Source organism: Protopterus annectens, chromosome 2.part0 (genome assembly GCF_019279795.1).
Source record: "Protopterus annectens isolate FY-2018-M chromosome 2.part0, PAN1.0, whole genome shotgun sequence".
In the NCBI taxonomy this organism is placed as follows: domain Eukaryota; kingdom Metazoa; phylum Chordata; order Ceratodontiformes; family Protopteridae; genus Protopterus; species Protopterus annectens.
Genome location: NC_056728.1, coordinates 26,603,227 through 26,628,616, shown reverse-complemented (window position 1 = coordinate 26,628,616; position 25,390 = coordinate 26,603,227). Strand labels below are relative to the sequence as shown.

At 43.8% G+C, this 25,390-nt stretch overlaps 1 protein-coding gene across 1 annotated transcript in view; it reads left to right on the top strand.

The window, feature by feature from the left end:
- The window catches only part of LOC122793692 (disco-interacting protein 2 homolog A-like), a 2,141,448-nt gene that overhangs the window by 641,339 nt on the left and 1,474,719 nt on the right, over window positions 1–25,390 (top strand). The window lies entirely within an intron of this gene.

Genomic DNA, 25,390 nt, shown 5'->3' with positions numbered 1-25,390 from the left:
ACTAGTGCCCTCACAAGAGGTAATATTTCTGGGTGCCAGCTTGAACACAATGGCCCAGATGGCTTATCTCATGCCAGACGAGCAAGGACAACTGACTCAGAGTTTTCAATTGATGGCAACAAAGACCCAGCTCCCTGCAAGAAAAATTCTGCAGGCCTTGGATTACATGGTATCTTGCATACTACTAATTCCATATGCCAGACTGCATATGAGGAAGTTACAATGGTACCTAAAGAATGTATGGTCTCAACACTGTCAAAGTTTGGAAACAGTTATACCACTAATTCCTTGCCTTCAACAGGAGTTTCAATGGTGGGCTCAAGCTTGTCACCTCAACAAGGGACAACCTTTTACTCAACCTACAGCCAGGCAAACACTGACAACAGATGCATCGGATTACGCCTGGGGAGCACACATGGCAGGAAAATGTATTCAGGGCAAGTGGCCCGCAGGACAAAGGCATCTTCACATCAATCAAAAAGAGATGCTAGCTGTACAAAATGCCCTTATAGCTTTCAAGGACCTGCTGCATCCAGGACAACTACTAAAGACAGACAACACCACAGTTATGTGGTACATAAACAAGCAAGGGGGCACTCACTCCTACCCCCTCTGCAGACAAGCCATGACCTTGTGGAACACCGCTCTAAACTATCAAGTTCATCTGCAAGCACAATTCCTGCCAGGAGAGAAAAACACACTGGCAGATGACTTAAGCCGAAACATCATGGATCCCCACGAATGGGAATTGAATCCACAAATATTCAGAATGATAACACAGAAATGGTGGTGCATGGATATAGATCTGTTTGCATCTCCAATGAACTGCCAGCTACAGAAATTCTGCACAAGGAGTTACCATCCACAAGCATGGAAAGTGGATGCCCTCTCATTCAGCCGGAAAAACCTACAAGTATATGCTTTCCCACCACTACCTCTCCTGCCAAAGATGCTCATAAAAGCCAGGCAAGAAGAGCCAAAGATGATCCTGATTGCACCAGACTGGCCACGCTAGCACTGGTACCCAGTCTTAAAGAACTTAGCACAAGGACCACCCTGGATTTTGCCTCAAATCCCACATCTACTGACTCGGCACAACAATCAGATACTACACAGCCAGCTAAAGACCTTAAACCTAGCTGCATGGAAGATCCAAAGCTGTTATGGATGTCATTCTGGAGGCCAGAAGGCCTAGTACCAGGAAAGCCTATTCGGATAAATTGAAGAGATTCTGTGCCTGGAACCAAGCTCACAGCCTCGACCCTCTTGTCCCAAACATTCCTCAGATACTACAATATTTAACTGAGATGCTGGACAAAGACCTCTCCTTCTCATCCATCAAGATGCACGCCTCTGCCATCTCTGCTCATTACAGCACAGATCCACCAATTTTCTCTAATCCTTTGCTAAGACAGTACCTCAGAGGGGCTAAAAACATAAGACCACCCTGTAGAGCACCTACTCCAACTTGGGACCTCAACTTTGTTTTGGAAAAATTAACTTTACCTCCTTTTGAGCCAGCAAACACAGCAGATTTTAAATAGATCTCTTGGAAAACTGCTCTGCTCCTGGCAATAACATCAGCAGAAAGAGTTTCAGAATTACAGGCACTAATGGCAGTGGAACCTTTCATCATCTTCCACCAAGACAGGGTGTCTTTAAGAACTAACCCTACGTTTATGCCAAAGGTGGTAGCCAGTGTGGCTCTAAACCAAACTATTCACCTGCCAACTTTTTATCCAAAACCACAGAATAAAGGGGAGAGACTACTGCATTCTTTGGACATTCACAGGCAGTTACGCTTCTACATGGACAAAACCAAAGCTTTCAGATAATCTGAGCAATTATTGGTAGCATATGTTGCAGGAGCACAGGGAAAAGCCATTTCAAAACAGACTATTTCAAAATGGATAGGACATTGTATACGTTTCTGCTATACACACCATGGGAAACCTGTACCTAGCAGCATTAGATCTCACTCCACCAGGGCAACAGCCACTTCAACTGCCTACCTCAGAGGAGTACCTACCAAGGATATTTTGGAAGCAGCAACTTGGAGATGTCCTTCAAGGATGCATCTGCAGTCCTAACAAATGGGTTGTCCTGTCGTCAGGCAGCCCTTCGGTCGGCCGGATTCCAAAGCCTGGGTCTGGCCTCGGCTGGTGTCGCACTTCACCCGACGTCATCTCTGCTGGTCTTGGTATAAAGGCATCAGCCGCGCCATTTTCCTCAGTCTTTCTTGCAAGCAGAAGCTGTTCGCAAGTGCCAGTCGGTCAGATCCAGAGATTACTACTACCGAATACTACTTCAAGACTTCTAAAAGCTAAGTACCCGTTGGGGACTCTTTCTTGCCTCAGCCGATGTCAGAAAAAGTAAATAACTGTTTAACTTGAAACAAATACCTCATAAAGATTTCCACTCTTACTGCTTACCTTGTTTAGGCCCAGACCACGGCGTAGCAGCCTGTTTAGCCTGTACTTCCTTCAACCGACAAACGCTTAGGCGTCGGTCGGAGTTTGCTGAACAGTTTTTCGCTCAGATTTTATTATGCCGCCGGATCCTCCGACTTCTCAAATTGTTAAAAACGCAAAAAGACAGACACTCGCTGGTCCGCGGTTTCGCCGAAACCACGGTTAAGCAAACTGCGAGTGTCTCGGTTTGAAACCGAGCAAACGGGTCCATCTTCAGAATCCATGACTACTACCGAGGCCCCTGCTACCCTAGTTGAATCGGCCTCTGAAGTTTTGCCTACTAATGTGGTTCCTTTAGAATTATCGGACACCATCCCTTTGGATGTCTCTACCCCAGCACGTGGTGCTGCTAGGCCTCCTGCAGCCATGTCTATTAAGGCCTTTGCCAGGGCTAAAGCAGCCAAAACTGCTAAGTCAGTGCCTGTTAAGCCCCTCACACAGGCCCAGTTCCAGTTCTCAAATGCTTACTCTGGCAGAGGATCTCATCTCTTTAATAAGGGGATCCCAATCTCGCCCAGACAGGGCCTCTCAGCCTCCTGAAAAGAGACCTAGAGCAGAGCCCCCAGAGCCAGTGTCCTCAGATGATTCTTCTGATGATTCAGACATTACAGACCATCCAGAGGCTCCTTTTTCTACTTATGAAGATTCCGATGCTGAAGAATCTATTCCATCTGCCTCTCCACCAGAGGAATTTTCCTTTGGGGAAACCTTACATGCCATGAGAGAGCAATTCCAATGGCAGGGACAAGATTTCTCAGATTCAAGAAAAAGGCTTAGGACCTTTCTACACTTACCGCAACATAGGCCCTTAGCTATACCTCCAGTTCTTCCTGTTGTGGATGATGCATTTAATGATTTTTGCACTGCTCCTGATACTTTACCTCCAGCCCCTGCCAAACCAGATAGGTTTTACAGGGTACCGGACACTCATCACCACCTATACAAGCCCCCACATGCAGATCCTGAGACTATCTCCCAGGGGCCTAAGGCAGTAGCTTCGACCTCAGCAAAAAACCCTCTCCCTTCTGAAAGGGAATCCAGGTCCTTAGAGATGGGGTAAAAGTTTACACCTCTGCTACTCTCTCAGCTAGAGCTTTGAACTGTCAGTTTCATATGATCCAATACCAAGAGTTTATGCTTGATCAGTTAACCAAGAAACTGTCCTCTGATGATTCATTAGATAAGAAATATGTTTTAGAAATGGTGAATAACATTCAACAGGTTAGTAACCATTCTTTAAAATGTGGCTATGATGCACTGGAGGCTTCATTTAGATCAGCCATGACTGGCACAGTTATAAGAAGGCATGCATGGTTGAAAGAACAGGTCTTGCCGGATCATGTTAAAGCAAAGCTGTTAGATGCTCCTATGGATAAGGCCAGTCTATTTGGTTCTCCTGCCCAGCAAGTAATGAAGAAAGTGGAAGAGAAGGCAAAATCTGTACAAACAGTTAAAGATTTCTTACAGGTTCAGCCCCCAAGGTTTAGCAGGAACTGGCCTTCCAAAAATTGGTCCTTTCCAGACTCCTCTAAATCTCAGAGAGGCAGGAATAGACGTTCCAGAGGCAGAAATCAATTCAGAGGAGGTGCCTACAGAGGACGCCAGTGGCAAGGCAATAACCAGCGAGGCACAGACACAACCACTGCCACTGCAACAGCACAATCACAGTGACTTGGCTCTGACACCGCCTACCAGGGAACAAATAGCAGCACCCTTAGGTGGAAAGTTAGCCTTATTTTCAAAAAATTGGCACTATATCACAAAAGACAAGTGGATTTTGCAGACTATAGACCAAGGCTACAGGTTTCATTTCCACACCTTACCAGTAAAGAGAGGAATGCCAAACGTACCTCCAAATCAGAAAACAGAAGCTCTAAAGCAGATAGCTCAATTAACAAAGATGAGAGCTGTGGAAAGAGTACCACCATCAGAACAGGGCAAAGGATTCTACTCAGACTCTTCCTAGTACCAAGAAAAGAGAAAAGTTGGAGACCTATTTAAACACATTCATCATTGTTCCAAAATTCAAAATGCTGACCTTACAGCAACTTCTTCCCATGCTGGGCAAGGAGTGTTGGCTGGTAACTCTAGATCTCAAGGAGGCATACCTGCACGTCCCCATACGACCAAATTGCAGAAGATACCTCAGATTTCTTGCAGGATCAGAGCATTATCAATTCTCAGCATTGCCCTTTGGCTTATCTACTGCGCCCAGAGTATTCACAAAATGCCTGGCATCAGTAATCGCTCATTGCAGGCTACAGGGAATCCAAATTTATCCATACCTGGACGACTGCCTGATACAAGCGGACAACAAAAGCAAGCTGACAAAAGACTTACAAAGAGTCATTTGCTTACTACAAGCCCTGGGATGCACAGTCAATTTAAAAAAGTCAAGACTAATACCATCCTAAAAAAGAACATTCTTGGGTGCAGAATTGGACACAGTAAAACAGATGGCATTCCTAACTGCAGAAAAGAAGAACAACTCCCTCTTTACTTCTTGGCATTAACAAAGCAGAACAAACTAACAGCAAGGAAAGTACTGCAGGCCTTGGGCTTCATGGCATCATGCATAATCCTGGTCCCCCATGCCAGACTGCATATGAGAAAACTACAGTGGTACCTAAAGAATTTATGGTCTCAACACAGGCACAGCTTAGAAACTGAAATACCACTAATCCCATGTCTGAAACAAGAGTTCCTATGGTGGGCTCAAGCATGCCAGTCAAACCCAGGCTTGCCCTTCCACAACTTTCAAGCAAGCCAAACCATCACAACGGACGCCTCAGACCTAGGTTGGGGGGCCCACATGCTAGACAAATGCATACAAGGATTATGGACCCCAGATCAACTGCACCTGCACATAAATCAAAAAGAAATGCTGGCAGTAAAACTAGCAATCCAGAATTTCAGACCATTCCTCAAAGAAGGCCATTTGATGATAAGGACAGACAACACCACAGTCATGTGGTACATCAAACAGGGAGGCACTCATTCATACCCCCTATGCCGAATGACTCTGGACCTATGGAATATGGCTCTGAGCTACAACATTCAGTTACAGGCAATATTTGTACCGAAAAGAAAACATCCTAGCAGACATGTTAAGCAGAACAACCTCGGATGCTCACGAATGGATGCTACACCCGGACATCTTCAAGGCCATCACACAGAAATGGGGAATGCCACAAATAGACCTATTTGCATCCCCACTCAATCACCAGCTCAAGAAATTCTGCACAAGGACATACCACCCACTTGCATGGAAGGTGGACTCTCTATCCTTCAGTTGGAAAGGCCTGACAGCATATGCATTTCCACCTCTTCCTTTGATGCACAAGGTACTACTGAAAATCAAAGAGGAGCGTCCAAGGATACTTCTGATAGCTCCAAATTGGCCAAGACAACACTGGTATCCATTGCTGAGGAGCATGTCTCGGGGCAGAACGTGGACACTACCCCTGGTGCCTTTGATGTTAACTCAGAACAACTACAACAACATGCATCCAAATCTAAAAACTCTGCAACTGACTGCCTGGAACATTACATAACAGCAACTAACCCAGATTTATCCCAAAGGGTTAAAGACATTATCCTGGAGGCCCGCAGACCTTCGACATGAAGGAACTATGCAGGAAAATGGAAAAGGTTTGTCATTTGGAGCACTGAAAGAGGAAAAGATGTGTCAAAGATAGATATTGCCAACATCCTGGAGTATTTGGCAGAGCTTCTCCATACAGGCCTGTCCTATTCCTCCATCAAGATACATGCATCAGCTATTTCTGCAGAATACAGCTTGATCCCCTGTCTTCTCACATCCTCTACTCAGGCAGTTCCTCAGAGGAATCAAGAATGTAAAACCTCCTAGGAAACCACCATTACCAGCATGGGACTTGAACTTTGTGCTAGAAAAATTGACACTCCCTCCATTCGAACCAGCAGCAACAGCAGATCTTCAACACCTATCCTGGAAAACTGCTTTTCTACTGGCAATTACTTCAGCAAGAAGGGTTTCGGAACTACAGGCCTTAATGGCAGTACAACCCTTCCTAATCTTCCATCAAGATAGTGTATCCATGAGAACTAATCCTACATTTATGCCTAAGGTGGTATCCAGAGGGTCTCTAAACCAGGCAATCCACCTACCTACCTTCTTTCCCAATCCACAGAACAGGGGGGAAAGACTGCTGCATACCTTGGATGTACATAGACAGTTGCGCTACTACCTGGACAGAACCAAGGGCAATAGAAAAACTGACCAGCTTCTAGTAGCCTATGCAACAGGAATGGAAGGAAAAGCAATTTCCAAACAGACAATCTCCAAGTGGATAGGAAATTGCATAAGATTCTGTTACTCCTACCATGGAAAGCCAATTCCACAGAACATAAGACCTCACTCTACAAGGGCTACAGCCACTACCACAGCTTTCTTATGAGGAGTGGCTACCAAGGACATTATTGAGGCGGCTACTTGGACCTCTGTGCATATATTTGCCAAGCATTATAACTTACCTATATACTCTAGATCCCGAGCAGGGTTTGCCACTGCTGTACTGCAAGGGATCCTAACTACACCATAATTCTATTTCCTCCTCCCCTAGTTTGGCTATGGTATTCTACCCATTTGTTAGGACTGCAGATGCATCCTTGAAGGACATAGTACAGTTTTGTACCTACCATAAATGTAGATGTCCGAACAGGATAGCATCTGCAGTCATCCTTCCCTCTGTGGTACTCCTAGGGTATTTACCCTCCTAATAGCTAGCTGGGGATCTCTTATGGTGTATTTGTTTGTATATATGTACATACATGCTTATTTTTTGTGTTTGCCTTCTACTTTTTTGGAAACATTGGCATTTATCCAAAATTTAGCTTTCCAAGAGGGCAACTGGCATCTGGGGCAAGAAACACTGAGGAAAATGGCTGATGCCTTTATACCGAGACCAGCAGAGATGACGCCGGGTGAAGTCGAGGCCAGACCCAGACTTTGGAATCCGGCCGACCGAAGGGCTGCCTGACGACAGGACAACCCATTTGTTAGGACTGCAGATGCTATCCTGTTCGGACATCTACATTTATGGTAGGTACAAAACTGTACTTTCTGCACATACCTTCACCAAGCATTACTATCTGCCTCTATACTCTAAATCCAGAGCTGGCTTCGCCACTGCATTGCTGCATGGCCTTATAGCCACCCCTAATGCCTTATAGAACCAGACACCCTACCTCAGCTTTGGGATTCTACCCAAGTGTAATGACTGCAGCAGTGTAACATGATGAACATAGTACAGTTTTGTACCTACCATAAATGTAGATGTTCGAGTGTATACACACTGCTGCAGTCCAGGTTACCCTCCCTCCTTCCCCTCTTACTTGCTGGTACGTACCCAAGTCTTCTACCCTTTACTACCTACGGGGAGTATTTGCTGGTAGCTGAAAGTTGTTGTTTGCTTTTTTTATGTATGTTTTATTAGCAGTTTGAATTGCCTACCTATTTGGGGGCACCTGACATCTGGGGCAAGAAAAACTGAAGAAAATGGCGTCGGCTCCATCTTATATACCCCTATCGCACTGACGTCAGGGAGGAGGCGACGGAAACCGATGCCGGACCAAGACTTTGGAACGCAGGCCGACTGGGGAACCGCCTGACGGCAGGATAACCCAAGTGTAATGACTGCAGCAATGTATACACTCGAACATCTACATTTGTGGTGGGTACAAAACTGTACTTTACCATTCTCATAAATTGCTCACTCTCCGAATCATACGTTCCCCTTCCTATGGAAAAAAATCTATAATTTCCCCTTTACATAAAGGAGGGAAACTCTCATGATTTTTCTAACTACTGCCCCATCTTTATACTCTCCCCACTATCAAAAATCTTGTAAAAAATGTGTCCACTCACAACTAGCTAAACACCTAACTAGTAATGCTCTACTATCCCCCACCCAACATGGGTTTCGTCCCAGGGCATAGCACTATCACTGCCTTGCTCTCCTTCACTGACACTGACAACAAAGCCCTAGATGCTGGTTATCCTACCTCAGTTATCCTACTAGACCTATCTAGATAGGTTCTCTACTGTTAAAATTCAGTTAGCAACCATTTCCAACTTCCATGCTGGAAATAAATTATTTTCTCTGGTAACTTCCAGATTATGTAAAGCTTTTATGAAGGGACTTTTTCTCCTTAGACTTCCAGTGAAGGATCCCTCTACTCGTTGGGATCTCATGGTGGTCCTCCAGGGGTTGAGTCAAAAACCCTTTGAACCTGCAGACAAATGTGGCATGAAATTTCTTGGAAAACAATCTTTTTGGTAGCTATTACTTCAGCAAAAAGAATTTCTGAGTTCCAGACCTTATTGGCTAAGCCTCCTTACATTATTTTCCGTAAAGATAGGATGTCCCTATGAGCCCAACCCTTCCTTTCTACCTAAAGTAGCCACGGAGAATAGCATTAACCAGGCTGTACACTTGCTAGTTTTCTTTCCAAATTTTACTAAGGGAGAATAGATGTTATACCGTCTTGATGCTCATAGACAACTACATTTTTATCTTCACAGAACAGAAGAGTACAGGAAGTCTTATCGTGTTTCACTGTTGCAGTCATCACACTTGGGTCATCTTCCTGTAGGTAGCCCTCAGTTGGCCCAAATACCAGAGACTTGGTATTTCTGTATCGGTTGCTGTCGCTCCAGGACTAACAGGTCGTCAGAGGTATAAAAACAGGCAGCCGACGCCATTACATCAGTCTTTCTTGCTGAGGAGCCTGAAGCAGAAGCAGTTCGCAAGAGTGCCGGTCGGCTGCTACATGAGTTTTCGTTTCTGAATTGAATCATCCCGAAGTCTTCTAAAGCTAAGTACCCCGTTGTGGATCCTTTTTTCTTGTTCTAACCTATGTCAGAAAAAGTTAACAATTGTCTCGCCTGTGGAAAGCAAATACCACACCGAGATTTCCATTCTTACTGTGTCGCCTGTTTAGGCCCAGACCACGACATTCCTCGCTGTCTGCTTTGTTCAATACCCGAACTGTTTGTCGTCGGGCCCTTATTGTCAATAAATACTTTTGCTCTCTATCTCCATATTCCAAAATGGCTTCAGTAAGCCATCTGACGACCAATCTTCCGAAAAAACATAAGGATAGGCAGAGACTGCACAGGTTGAAAACTGCCAACGATGCTTCCATTAAGCTAGTCACCAGTTCCCCGGTACTCTGAGGTGCTTTTACAGCCCCTGATGCCCGCTTTTATGGATTCGCAGACCACTACCAAGACCCGTTTGGATTCTGGTATGCTGCAAGACTCTTCTTTGACTATGCAACCTGCGGATGTCTCAGTTTTGTCTAAAATTACCGAGTTTCTAGCCCCAAGAGTACAAGCTACGCCTAAAAAAATGACCCAATCTCTAGCACCTGCTTCCTTGCCACAATCTCAAATGCTTAAAATGGCAGAAGACCTGATCTTGCTGATTAGGGAAAGCCAGCCTTCCCCTGCTAAGAGAAAAAGGGACTTGTCCCCAGCAGCTTTAACTAACCAAGAGTCCGACTGTGACGTTTCTGAATATGAAGACATGCCTTTATCTGCTTATGAGGATTCAGATACAGAGGAATCCATTCCCTCTTCTTCCCCTCCAGAGGATTTTTCTTTTGGTGAAACCCTTCATACTTTAAGAGCATTTCCAGTGGGAATGCCAGGATTATCCTCAATCCAAAAAGAGACTCGGAGAATTTGAAGATTTGCCACAACAGACCCTTAGCTCCAAGGAAACCAGACAGGTACTACAGAGTCCCTTCTTCTGGATTTTTCCGGTTAGGGGTCGCCACAGCGGATCACCTGTCCGCTTATGATTGGCAGTGGAGTTTTACAGTGTCGAGTTGCCAGCCCGGCGTCCAACCTTCCACAGAAGGCACACACATGCACACACACCTAAGGCCAATTTAGAGTGTCCAATCCACCTATAGCATGTCTTTGGGATGTGTAAGGAAACCGGAGCACCCGGAGGAAACCTTCCTGACTCGCACAAATTTCTTTTCAAAAATCATACTGCTGACCCAGAGGTCATTTCCCAAGGGCCTAAAAGTATAAAGGCAACTACAGCTAGGAATCCCACACCTTGGGACTGGGATTTCCAGGCTTTAGACAGATGGGGTAAAAAAGTATACACCTCTGCAACTCTAGCCATTAGGACATTGAATTGCCAGTTTCACATTCTGAAATAACCAGCAACATATTATGGAACTTGAGCAAAAATTGTCTACCTTTATAGACTGTGCAGAAAATAAAGAATTGCAGGAGCTTATGCATTCTGCAAACCAAGTCAGCAAGCATACCTTGCAATGTGGGTTTGACGCCCTAGAAGCATTTTGCAGGGCAGCAGTCACTGGTTCTGTACTGAGAAGGCATGCTTGGCTTAAGGAACAGACCTTGCCAGACCATGTCAAATCCAAATTTAAGAGATGCTCTTTGAATAAAGACAGTTGGCTTGACACCAAAGCAGAAGAGGCTCTAAAAAAGATGCAAGAAAAAGCTAAGTCTATGCAGACAGTCAAAGATTTTTTGCAGCTGCAGTCTCCAAGATTCAGTAGGCATTGCCCCTTGAAACATTGGTCCTTTCCAGCCCCCTCAAGGCCATCTCAAACTAGACCCAGGGGAAACAGACCCCCCCCAGATTAGTGTCGGGGTATGCAGAGATCTAAGCAATGGAGTACCTCCACTTCTAAAACAGGGAGTGCTAAGCCACCCCCTTATGCAAAGAATTCACAATGACTTGTCAACCCCACTCCTCAGCTCTGCTCGTTCCCTTAGGAAGAAAACTTGCCCACCATGCAAAAAACTGGACGTCCATCACCAAAGACCGACGGGTCCATAACATTGTATCCCAGGGGTACAAATTCTACTTCCACACACTGCCAACCCCGAAAGGGTTCCCAGTCCTTCCTCCAAACCAGTGGGCAGAGGCACAAAACCAAGTTCAATCCCTGCTCTCCATAAGGGCAATTCAGCATGATGTCCTTCATGGATGCATCTGCAGTCATAACAACTGGGTTGTCCTGTCGTCAGGCAGCCCTTCAGTCGGCCGGATTCCAAAGTCCGGGTCCGCTTCGCTGATGTCGACTTCACCCGGCCATCTCTGTTGGTCTGGTATAAAAGCATCAGCCACGCCATTTTCTTCAGTCTTTCTTGCGGCGTGGCCGGCAGAAGCTGTTCGCAAGTGCCGGTCGGTCGGATCCAGAGATTACTTCTACCGAATACTCAAGACTTCTAAAGCTAAGTACCCGCTGGGGACTCTTTCTTGCCTCAGCCGATGTCAGAAAAAGTTAATAATTGTTTAACCTGTGGGAAACAAATACCTCATAAAGATTTCCACTCTTACTGCCTGCCTTGCTTAGGCCCAGCCCACGTAGCTACCTGTTCGCCTGTGCTTCTTTCAACCGACGCTTAGACGCCGGTCGGAGAGAACAGTTTTCGGTTCTGATTTTGCGTACATTATGCCGCCAGATCCTCGACTCGACTCGCATTCTGCCAAAAACGCAAAGAAAAGACCGACACTCGCGGTCCGCGGTTTCGCCGAAACCATGGTTAAGCAAACCGCGAGTGTCTCGGTTTCGGCCGAAACTGAGAAAACTGATCAAAATACAGCTGAATCTATCTCTACAACTGAGGTCCCTGCTAACACTCTTGAATCGGCCTCAGAAATTTTACCCACTACGGTGCTTACCACTGACTTATCAGACACCATTCCCTTGGATGTCTCTACCCCAGCACGTGGTGCTGCTAGGCCTCGAGCAGCCATGTCCATTAAGGCCTTTGCCAGGGCTAAAGCAGCCAAGACTACTAAAACAGTGCCTGTTAAACCCCCCTCAACCAGGCCCTCTTCCAGTTCTCAAATGCTTACTTTGGCAGAAGATTTAATTTCATTAATTAGAGGATCTCAATCTCACCCAGACAGGGCCTCTCAGCTCCCAGAGAAGAGACCTAGGGCAGAGCCCCCTGAGCCAGTGTCCTCTGATGATTCTGCTGATGAATCAGACATAACTGACCAGCCAGAGGCTCCTTTCTCCAATTTTGAAGATTCTGATGCTGAAGAATCCATTCCAGCTGCTTCCCCACCAGAAGAATTCTCCTTTGGGGAAACCTTGCATGCCATGAGAACAGTTCCAATGGCAGCAACAGGATTTTTCAGACTCCAGAAAAGACTTAGGACCTTTTACACCTTCCACAGCACAGGCCCTTAGCTATACCTCCTGTTCTCTCTGTGGTGGATGATGCTTTCAATGATGTCTGCTCCGCTCCAGATTCTTTACCCCAGCCCCTGCCAAACCAGACAGATTTTACAGGGTGCCAGATACTCATCACCACCTTTACAAGGCCCCTCTTGCAGACCCAAACTATTTCCCAGGGTCCCAAGGCAGTATAGCTAAAAACCCTGTTCCTTCTGAAAGGGAAGCAAGGTCATTAGACAGATGGGGTAAAAGGTTTACACTTCAGCCACTCTCTCAGCTAGAGCTTTAAACTGTCAGTTTCACATGATACAATACCAAGAGTTTATGCTTGATCAGTTAACTAAAAAGCTAACCACTGATGAATCTCTTGATAAGAAATATGTATTAGAAATGGTAAATAACATACAGCAGGTTAGTAACCATTCTTTAAAATGTGGCTATGATGCACTGGAGGCTTCATTTAGATCAGCCATGACTGGCACTGTAATTAGAAGGCATGCATGGCTAAAGGAGCAAGCTTTACCGGATCATGTTAAATCTAAATTGCTAGATGCTCCTATGGATAAAACAAGTTTGTTTGGTACACCTGCCCAGCAGGTTATGAAGAAAATGGAAGAAAAGGCAAAATCAGTCCAGACAGTTAAAGATTTCTTGCAGGTTCAACCCCAAGGTTTAGCAGGAACTGGCCTGCCAAAATTGGTCCTTTCCTGACTCCACAAGACCTCAAAGGGGCAGGAATAGACGCTCCAGAGGCAGAAACCAATCCAGAGGAGGTGCCTACAGAGGACGACAGTGGCAAGGTAACAACAGGGCACAGACTCAACACCTGCCACTACATCAACACAGCCACAGTGACTTAATCCTAAACCGCCTACCAGGGAACAAATAGCAGCTCCTCTAGGCGGAAAGCTAACCTTATTTTCAAAAACTGGCACCACATAACAAAGGACAAGTGGATTTTACGAACCATAGATCAAGGTTACGGTTCCACTTCCACACTTTACCAGACAAAAGAGGAATGCCAAATCTACCTCCAAATCAAAAGACAGAGGCTCTACAACAGATAATGGAGTTAGCAAACATGAGAGCTGTGGAGAAAGTGCCAACAGCAGAGCAAGGAAAGGGTTCTACTCCAGACTATTCCTAGTTCCAAGAAAGGAAATAAGTTGGAGACCAATTCTAGACCTGTCCACCCTGAATACTTACATCATTGTCCCAAAATTCAAAATGCTGACCCTACAGCAACTTCTTCATGCTGGGCAAGGAGTGTTGGCTGGTAACTCTAGATCTCAAGGAGGCATACCTGCACGCCCCATTCGACCAATCTGCAGAAGATACCTCAGATTTCTTGCAGGATCAGAGCACTATCAATTCTCAGCATTGCCCTTTGGCTTATCTACTGCCCAGAGTATTCACAAAATGCCTGGCATCAGTAATCGCCATTGCAGACTACAGGGAATTCAAATTTATCCATACCTGGACGACTGCCTGATACAAGGAGACAACAAAAGCAAGCTGACAACAGATTTACAAAGGGTCATTTACTTGCTTCAAGCACTGGGATACACAGTCAATTTACAAAAGTCAAGACTGATACCATCCCAGACAAGGACTTTCCTGGGAGCGAATTGGACACAGTAAGACAAATGGCATTCCTAACTACAGAAAAACAAAAGAACTCCTCTTTACTTCTTGGCACTAACAAAACTGAACAAGTTAACAGCAAGAAAGGTACTGCAGGCCTTGGGTTTCATGGCATCATGCATAATCTTGGTTCCATTTGCCAGACTACATATGAGAAAACTACAGTGGTACCTAAAGAATTTATGGTCCCAACACAGACACAGCCTAGAAACGAAATCCCACTAATACCATGCTTAAAACAGGAGTTCCTATGGTGGGCTCAGGCATGCCAGTCAAACCCAGGCCTGCCCTTTCAAGAGGGTCAAGCAAGCCAGACCATCACAACAGATGCTTCAGACCTAGGATGGGGCATATGCTGGACAAATGCGTAAGGATTGTGGACACAGGACCAACTTCACCTGCACATCAACCTAAAAGAAATGCTGGCAGTAAAACTGGCAATCCAAAAGTTCAGACCATTTCTCAAGGAGGACCACTTGATGATAAGGACAGATAACACCACAGTCATGTGGTACATCAACAAACAGGGAGGCACTCATTCTTACCCCCTATGCAGAATGACTTTGGAGCTGTGGACCCTGGCACTCAGCTACAACATCCAGTTACAGGCAATGTTTGTGCCAGGAAAAGAAAACTCTCTAGCAGATATGTTAAGCAGGACCACATCGGATGCCCACGAATGGCAGCTGCACCCGGATATCTTCAAGACCATCTCGAAGAAATGGGGAATGCCTCAGATAGACCTATTCGCATCACCTCTCAATCACCAGGTCAAAAAATTCTGCACAAGGACATTCCACCCACTAGCATGGAAAGTGGACTCGCTCTCCTTCAGCTGGAAAGGCCTAACAGCATATGCATTCCCACCTCTTCCCTTGATACACAGAGTACTACTAAAAATCAAGGAGGAACGTCCAAGGATAATCCTGATAGCTCCAAACTGGCCAAGACAGCATTGGTACCCACTGCTGAGGAGCATGTCTCGGAACAATATGTGGCCAATACGGCTGATGCCTTTGATGCTAACTCAGAACAACTTCAGCACCATGCATCCAAACCTAAAAACGCTGCAACTGACTGCATGGAACATCACATAGCAGCTGCTAATACAGAACTTTCACAAAGAGTTAAAGACATTATTCTTGAAGCACGCAGGCCTTCAACTAGAAGGAATTATGCTGGGAAATGGAAAAGGTTTGTCATTTGGAGTTCTGAAAGAGGAAAAGATGTATCAAACATAGATATGCCTAACATTCTGGAGTATCTGAACTACTTCATACAGGCCTGTCCTACTCCTCCATCAAGATTCATGCATCAGCTATTTCAGCAGAATACAGCTTTGATCCACCCGTTTTTTCACACCCTTTGCTCAGGCAATTCCTCAGAGGAATCAAGAATGTAAAACCTCCAAGGAAACCACCATTGCCAGCTTGGGACTTGAACTTTGTGCTAGAAAAATTGACACTATCACCTTTGAACCAGCAGCAACAGCAGACCTACAACACCTGTCATGGAAAACTGCTTTCCTACTGGCAATTACTTCAGCAAGGAGGGTTTCAGAACTACAGGCCTTAATGGCAGTGCAACCCTTTCTAATCTTCCACCAAGATAGAGTGTCCATGAGGACTAATCCTACATTTATGCCTAAGGTGGTATCCAGAGTGTCTTTAAACCAGGCAATCCACCTACCTACCTTCTTTCCCAACCCACAAAACAGAGGGGAAAGAATACTGCATACCTTGGATGTACATAGACAGCTACGCTACTACTTGGACAGAACAAAAATAGCAGAAAGACTGACCAGCTTTTCGTAGCCTATGCAACAGGAAGGGAAGGAAAAGCTATTTCCAAACAGACAATCTCCAAATGGATAGGAAATTGCATACGATTCTGTTACTCCTTCCATGGAAAGCCAATTCCACAGAACATAAGACCTCATTCTACAAGGGCAACAGCCACTACCACAGCCTTCTTACGAGGAGTGGCTACCAAAGACATTATTGAGGCGGCTACTTGGACCTCCGTGCATACATTTGCCAAGCATTATAATTTACCTCTATATTCCAGATCCCGAGCAGGGTTTGCCACTGCTGTTCTGCAAGGGATCCTAAACACACCATAATATACCTTTATCCTCCTCCCTAGTTGGCTATGGTATTCTACCCAGTTGGCATGACTGCAGATGCATCCATGAAGGACATAGTACAGTTTTGTACCTACCATAAATGTAGATGTCCGAATTGGATAGCATCTGCAGTCAGGATTACCCTCCCTCCTTCCCTCTGTGGTACTCCTAGGGTGTTTACCCTTCTAATAGCTAGCTAGTGGGGGGAATTCTTTCATGGTGTATTTGTTTGTATTTATGTACATACATGCTTATTTTTGTGTTTACCTCTATCTTTTGGAAACATTGGCATCTATCCAAAATTTTTAGCCTTCTATAGGGCTTCTGGCATCTGGGGCAAGAAACACTGAAGAAAATGGCGCCGGCTGATGCTTTATACCCAAGACCAACAGAGATGACGTCGGGTGAAGTGCGACATCAGCCGAAGCCGGACCCGGACTTTGGAATCCGGCCGACTGAAGGGCTGCCTGACGACAGGACAACCCAGTTGTTATGACTGCAGATGCTATCCAATTCGGACATCTACATTTATGGTAGGTACAAAACTGTACTTTCCTGCAGAACAGATAGGTCAAGGGTTTTATTCCAGACTTTTCCTGGTACCCAGAAAAGAGGGCAACTGGCACCCAATCCTAGATCCATTCTAAACACCTTCCTGGTGGTACCAAAATTCAAAATGCTCACCCTTCAGCAGTTTCTTCCTATGCTGTCCAAAGAGGCTTAGCTAGTTACCCTAGACCTAAAAGAAGCCTAGCTGCACTTCCCTATCGGGGAATTGTGCAGGAAATATCTACGTTTCAGGGCAGTATCTATGCATTATCAGTTCTCTGCACTTCCTTTTGGCTTATCCACTGCTCCCAGCGTCTTCACAAAATGCCTGGCTCCAGCTATTGCCTATTGCAGAGAAACATTCAAATATACCATTACTTCGACAATTGCCTGATTCAGGCAGACAGGAAAAGCTGATGCAGCACCTGACATTTGTAAAGAACCTTCTAACCTCCCTAGGGTACACTGTCAGCGAAAAGAAATCAAAACTAGTACCCAGTCAAAAGATTGTATTCCTGGGAGCAAGCTTGGGCACAGCCTCCCGGATGGGATTTTTTACTCCAGAAAAACAAGCCTAACAGGCTGCTTCACTCAAATGGCTACCAGAACCCAGCTATCCGCAAGGAAAGTCCTGCAGGTTCTAGGGTTTATGGCCTCTTGAATTTTACTAATTCCATATGCCAGACTGCATATGAGCAAACTTCAATGGTACTTGAAAAGTCTTTGGTGCGAACATTCTTCGGACCTGAAAACTACCATACCTATCATACCTTGTCTAAGGACAGTTTCTTTGGTGGGCAGCAGCATACAACCACAACAAGGGGCTTCCCTTTACACAACCCCACACCACCCAGACCCTAGCCACAGACGCGTCAGACTATGTGGGGGGCACATCTGGGAGACAAGTGCATTCAGGGCCACTGGTGCCAAAGTCAAATTCATCTGCCCATCAGCCAAAAAGAGATGCTAGCTGTTCATCACGCTCTGACAGCTTTCAGATCCCTTCTCTCACCTGGACCCCTGCTAATAAAAACAGACAACACCACAGTTATGTGGTACATCAACAAGTAAAGGGACACCCACTCTTACCCACTCTGCAGGCTAGCCATGACATTGTGGAACACTGCATTGGACATGCAGATCCATCTGCAAGCTCAATTCCTGCCAGGCAAACAAAACTCTCTGGCAGACGACTTAAGCAGAAATCTCCTAGATTCACATGAGTGGCAATTAAATCCCAGCACTTTCAGCCTATTAACCCAGAAATGGGGGATACCAGAGGTAGACCTTTTTGCCTCCCTCTACAATCATCAGATCAGCAAATTCTGCACCAGGACACCGCACAGCAGAGCATAGAAAGTTGATGCCCTATCCTTCCAGTGGGTAAAACTCTCAATTTGTGCCTTTCCCCCTCTGCCTCTTCTATCAAGAATACTACTCGAGATAAGACAGGACAGACCAAGGGCAATCCTTATTGCTCCAGACTGTTCCACGCCACCACTGGTACCAACTACTGTGCAGCCGGTCACTGGTGCCACCATGGCATCTACCTCCGATCCCAACCCTCCTCACTCAGCAGGAGGGGACAGATCCTGCATCCGCAACTGCAAACCCTGAGCCTTGCAGCCTGGCTTATTCCTTGAATTTTCCCCCAGTGACCAGCCTAAGCAAGCAGGTACTGGACGTCGGTACAAGGAAATACTTTGCTGCTAAATGGAAAAGGTATTTTTCCTGGATTCAGTCTAAAGGAGCGGACACTGCTCTGCCCTCCGTATCCCTCTAATCTTGGATTACCTAGCAGATCTACTCCACAGAGGCCTTTCCTTCTCGTCCATTAAGATCCATGCCTCTGCCATCTCGGCTCATTACAACACCGAGCCACCTCTCTTCTCTCACCCTCTCATCAAACAGTTCCTGAGAGGGGCCAACAATTTAAGGCCACCAAGGAGAGCACCCACCCCGGCTTGGGACCTTAACTTTGTACTGGAAAAGCTCACAACCCCCCCCCCCTTTGAACCTGCAGCGTCAGCAGAGTTAAAATTCCTCTCTTGGAAAACAGCCTTGCTTCTGGCCATCACTTCAGCCAGAAGAGAGTCTGAGCTACAAGTGCTTATGGCTGTAGAACCCTTCATTATTTTTCATGCTGACAGGGTCTCCCTCAGAACTTACCCTTTTATGCCTAAAGTGGTGTCCAGTGTAGCTCTTAACCAGTTTATCCATTTGCTAACCTTCTTTTCCAATCCTCAAAATAAAGGGGAAAGGATTTATTTTATTTTTATTTATTTTACATTTGTTGACCGGGCTAGTCTAACTGGATATATGTCCATTGTCAGTAGTGGCCCGGGGAGAAAAGCTCCAATGGAATATTACATGGTTAGAATTAATAAACAAGGTTAGTTATTATGTACAACTATGATAGGAGCAAACAGAGAGAAATACAAAAGTCTAAAACAAAGAAATAATAAAAATATCTCTCTCTCTCTTCTTTTTTTTTTAGTGGTCATACTGTGCATAAGAGAAATTTCTTTACATAGATATAATGTAAAGGAAAGTTGTAAGGGTAAAGTGTGAGAAAAGAGACAAAGTAAGGGGAAGGTTAATCTGGGTTGGTACAGGGGCAAAAGCCATTGACTCTTGATGTATAATCAGTTGTCTTTTAAAAAGTGAGAGTGTAGACAAGGATGTGACATCAGAGGGTAGTTTGTTCCACCTTTTTCCAACAGAGTTGGAAAAGAGGCAATCCCCAGCTGAGTTATTAAGTTTGGGGGTATGAACCAGTAGTTTGTTAGAGGAGCGTAGCTGTTTCATGTTGTAAGGTGTTACAAGGTTAGAGAGTATTGGTATTTTACTTGGTTGGTAAAGGACTTTGTGAGCTATTAAGAGCTGTTGAAGTATTAATTTGTTAGGAAATTCTAGCCAGCCTAGTTGTCTTAGGTTCAGGCAATGGTGAGTACGAAACTGTGATCCTGTATCAAATCTAGCAATATTGTAGTAAGATGTAGCAAGTTTCTTAAGGTTGCTTTTGGAGAGATTAGTATAGATGAGGGAGGCATATAGAAGAGTTGAGATAAGGTGAGATCTAGCTAAGATAGTTCTTGTTTCATGTGTAAGGAAGGGTTTGATTCTGTATAGGGAACCATTTTTTTTGTTAACTACTCTTATTGTGTTGTTGATCTGTGAGTCAAAGCTTAGATTATTGTCAGTTATTATTCCTAGTAATTTTGTAGTTGAGTCGGGAGAAATGAGTGTGCAATCAGTTGATGTGAGATAGAAATTAAGTGGTGTACATTTACGGGAAGGTGAGAACAGTAACAGTTTGGTTTTCTTGGGGTTGAGGAGAAGGCAACGATCAGAGAACCATTTTTCAATTGTAGAAAAGGCTTTTTGGGTAAGGGACTGAAGTTCAGTTTGAGAAGTGGCAGTGCAGATAATAGTAGAATCATCTGCATATTGTATGCAGGTGGTGTTAGGGATAGCTGATTGGAGGTCGTTGATAAAGATTGAAAATAAGAGGGGGCCTAGGATAGAGCCTTGGGGTACTCCTAAAGAGGTAGGAAGGAGATTAGATATTGAATTTTTCCAAAGCACTGCATGCTGACGGTTATCTAGGTAGGATGTAAACCATGTTAAAGAAGGGGTGTCAAGTGAGAGGGATTTTAGTATGTGCAGGAGGAGTTTATGATTAACCATGTCGAAAGCTTTAGATAAGTCAATGAAGATTGAAGATGTTAGATCATTTTTGTTGTGGTTGATGGTATTGGTAAAGGAGAGTAAGGCAGTAGTAGTACTGTGGGAAGGTCTGAATCCATGCTGGCAGTTAGCAAGTAGATTGTTTTGGAGGAGGTGATTAAGAAGTTGTTTGCGGATACATTTTTCCAAAATTTTAGCTAGGGTTGATGGTAGCGCTATTGGGCGATAGTTTGAAAGGTCTTTACAGTTCCCCCTTTGTGTAGTGGGATAATGTGAGATATCTTCCAGATAGAAGGGGAAGATTCCTTCGTTAATAGATCTATTAGAATAGAAATAGGGTAAGCGATGGCTTTGGCTCCAATTTGCAAAAATTCAGCAGGAAGTTTGTCTGCAGAGGGAGTGGAAGGTTTTAGTTTTTGAAGGAGAGATAAGACAAAGGATGTAGATATAGGTTGTAATTGAAAATTAGGTGGAATATTTCCAGTAGGTAAAAATAGTTTAGTGGTGTCAGGGGAAAGGTGACTAGCAAGAGTTTGGATGGTATTAGTGAAGAAGAAATTGAAGTCATTGGCAATTTGTGTGGGGTTGTCTGGGTTAGAATCTTGAGGGTTTGGTGTTGTAGACTGGCTTGGGGATAAGAGATTATTAATGCTGGCCCAGAATTTTTTAGGATCATTTTTGGAGGTTTGTTGAAATTGAAGGTAGTAGTTATTTTTCTGTCATGATGGCTTTTTTTGTATTATTCCTAAGCTCTTTGAAGTATTGGTGGTCTAATTGTTTTTTTGTGGTACGCCATTTTGCCCAGGATTTGTTTCTGAGAATAATTTTTTGCCTAGTAGTGTTGGTCAGCCAGGGAGCTGCTTTAGCTTTGGTTCTAATAGTACGACTTGGGGCATGGTGATCAAGGACAGACAAGAAAGTGGTGTTGAAGTATTCTACTGCTTTAAGAGGGAGATATATTAGTGATGACCAATTACATTGTCTTAACTCAGTTTGAAAGTGCTCCGTATTGAATTGCTTTTTGGAGCGTAAGGTTCTATAGATAGTAGGTAAAATTAGGTTGGTTTTGTCTTACGATATATGTTAGAGAGTGGTCTCTTAGGTCGTCTTGTAAGGTACCGGATTGGTAATTCTGTTGGGGAGAATTAGTGAGTGTCCAGTCTAAGGTGGTTTCTTTTTTGTTTGTTTTGTTAGTTCTAGTAGGACTATTGATAAGTTGTATAAAGCCAAAGAGGTTTATATGGGAGGTGGGATTTATATTGTTACAGGTATACCAATCAATGTTAAAGTCGCCTAAGACTAATGTTTCTTGAGGGAGGTTGGTGGAGAGTGAGCTGAGGATACATTTGAGAGTATTTGTTATTTCCTGGTGGGAGATATGCACAAATAAAATTAATGGCTTTGGTAGTGTTAACTTGGAGTTTGGAGCTGATTATTTCAGCATTATTATCTACGGTAAAATTCAGATTAAGATTACTAAGCTGGAATTTTGTTTTGAAGATAATTGCTACCTCTCCACCCTTTTTGACGGTCCGATCTAGTCTAATGATGCTATACCCAGGTGGAGTGATTCATTGTCTTTGATGGTAGGCTTAAGCCATGTTTCAGTTGGACATAAAATATCAAATTGATGGACTTCAAGAAAGGCATGGACTTGAGTGATTTTATTGCAAATACTTTGTATGTTGATGTGAGCAGTAGTGAGGGAGTTGGGAGGTATGGAAGATAATACAGAAGGAGGTTTGTCTTGATTATTGTGGACAATGGTATTAGTATGGTGTGGGCCAGGGTTGGGATGAATATCTCCATCCAATAGTGTGAGGAGGAGTTTGTAATATCTTGTCTGGGGAAGTTTATAAATACAGTCAAATATTTTCCTAGTTTTTAGTTTGTTAGATTTGAGTTGAGCTAGTCTGTGGTATTTAGCTAGTATGTAGTTGGGCTGATAGGTGAGATTTAAGAAAGTGGGAGAGAAAGGAGATATAGAGGTGGAGGTGTATTTAGAGGGAAAAGTAAGAGAAGAGTCTAGTGGGTATTCGTAGGAAGTTAAGAAGTATGTAGTGACAAGAGAAGATAAAAGTGATAAGGAGGTAAGTAATTTTAGTTGTGAAGGCTGGAAATTTGTGTATTTTGATGACTGGGATATAGAGCGAAGGAGTGAGAATTGGATAGTAGATGAAGGTAGGGAGAAAAAGTATTGTTAGAATGGTGGGGGAGGAGCTAGATTAGTTATTTAGTGGGTGTGTGTTACAGTACTGTGGTTCGAGTGGTTTATTAAGTTAATAATTTGATTGGTTGGAGAAGATAAGGGGTGTGTCAACTAGAAGAGTAAATTTAGGACCACTGGGGGTGGGTGGGAATTGGGGGTAGGGGAGCGGAGTGCGCCCGGCGCTTAACGGAGCGGGTTCAGACAAGAGAGTGGTCAGCGAGGGAAGACTATCAGTGCAAAGGGAGAATTCAGCTGGTAAGTTACAAAGTGAAGAGAGTAGATGCAAATTAGGAGTCGAGCATAAGAAGCATATGTGTATCAGGAAGCACAGGTGAAGAAGAAAGTGCTCAGGGACACTAATGGTAGATGAAGATGTCTTTGCAGGGAAGAAACTGCAAGAACAAAAGGGTTAGAGTGTATGATTTGCAAAGTAGGTTAAGACAATAGGACTACCAAACTACAGTGGTAAGGTGCCACCTAGTGGCCAGTAACTAGAATGCAGCAAATGATCTAAAATGCAATGGTGGCAGACTACAGGGAGAGAGGAGTGGGGCTCTGCTTAAAAGGCAGAAAATATGGGCTGACTCTGAGCATTTGGTAATGGGAGAGAAGGAGGTAATAGGAAGGGGGGGTTGTAGGCTGCTGGGTATCCTGAAAGGGAAAATGAAAAACTTGCCTAACGTAGCAAGGTTAATAGACCTGAAGTGATGGAGATAAGGTCTAGTATGTAGAGCAGCACGTACTTTAACAGTCTCAGTGAGCTGGTGGGAGATTTCTTAGTTCAAATGGGTTCTACACACTTCCAGGAGGGTGAAGTCAGGTATTGGGTACAATAGTGTAGCGGTTCACAAGGCTGGTAAAAAGTGGAGGAGAGAAGATAGTTAAGATAGGTAGTACCAGGTTCAGGAGTCAATAGAAAACAGATATACAGCTGCAATTACATAAGTATGAGATGTGAACATTTAGTAGTTTAAGTTGTTCTAAGTAAACTAGCCAGTACAATTGTGAAATTGTCTTACAACAACAAAAGAGAACAGTACATTGTACATCTAGGCATAACAATCCTTAACTTGTCTTACAGCATCTAAAGTGAAAATAGAGTAGTACAGGCTCAGCTATAGTTCCAACAACCTATAAGATAACTTACATAAAGCTAGGTTGGAATGTGTTGCATTGGTGTCTCCTAGGGATACACTGATGTATGTTGTCTACAGTGCGCTAAATACTAACTTGAGAGAAATAGAAAGGCAGTGATAAGTTAATAAAATAGCAGGAGAAATAATTAACTGCTGCAGTATGGTAACCTTACTAAATATGTTAAATTTCAGCTCTCTGTGAATGTACTCGCCTGTAGTCGACACTTTGTAACAGGTAAGTTTGTTGCTAATTTATATGAAAAAAGATCTTTAGCAATAAAAGTCAGTTTTCTGTCTAATTTCTTCAGCCGATTGTTAAGGGCCATCATACAGAGTCGGTACTTTTATCAGTGCAAGCGTATATGTTAGGAGCGTTATACGACAAGGTTAGCCATTTGCAGAAAACAGTTGTGAAACTTTAACCAAGCGTTAAAGCTATTACAACTGTACAACAAGCCTTTCTGATACAGTAAAAGTAGACAGCACAAACACCCACCAGGGCAGAGACCAATAAAAAACTGTTGACACCACAAAGTCCAGTGGCTCACCGACGAAGTTAACTCACAGCAGTTACAAACGGCAGGTTTTAAAAAAAAAAAAAGCAACTTTAATGACCAGGCAAAAAACAAAAAGACTAAGCATTGAAGAATGCTTTCGCCAAACACATAGGCATCATCAGAGTCTTGATTTACAAAGGAACACCATTGTGTGCACTGTTATATATCCCCCAGCATACTCCAATAGGATAAGGCAAACCCCTCCCACCCTTCAAATAAAAAATACAACCTACAACACTTCTTAATTTAAAAACTGTCCTTACATCACATTTCATAAAAATAAGTATTAAACCTCCATTTTATTCCACTCTTTTATCAATTTTCAAATACTAAAAACCACATAACGTCACAAATAATATTCTAATCATTAAAAAACATTTTAATTTTCTAGTAACCTAATGTATCTATATTTTGTTATTATTTCTATACATAATAAATATAAAAATGTATATAAATATAATATATGTGTATATACACAATATTATAGGTAGTACTTTAAATAAACTTCATCATTTTGTCAATTGGTTAGAAGCAAAAACCTATAACTTTTGAGATCTAAGCCTTAAAATTGGTTTGATGGAGATGTAATCGTTGAGCCCTGGTGGCCTACAGGCGTCTAACCTGATCTGCCACTCAGTTTCAAGGGCTCCCACCATGTTGTCAATATCACCCCCATCACCTGAATCAATCACACGACCAATAATAAAAAATAAAAACTTTTTAAAAGTATTACACTTTGTAGTGTGTATATAAAGTGCATTGTGCAGGTCCCTTTTCTTAATTGA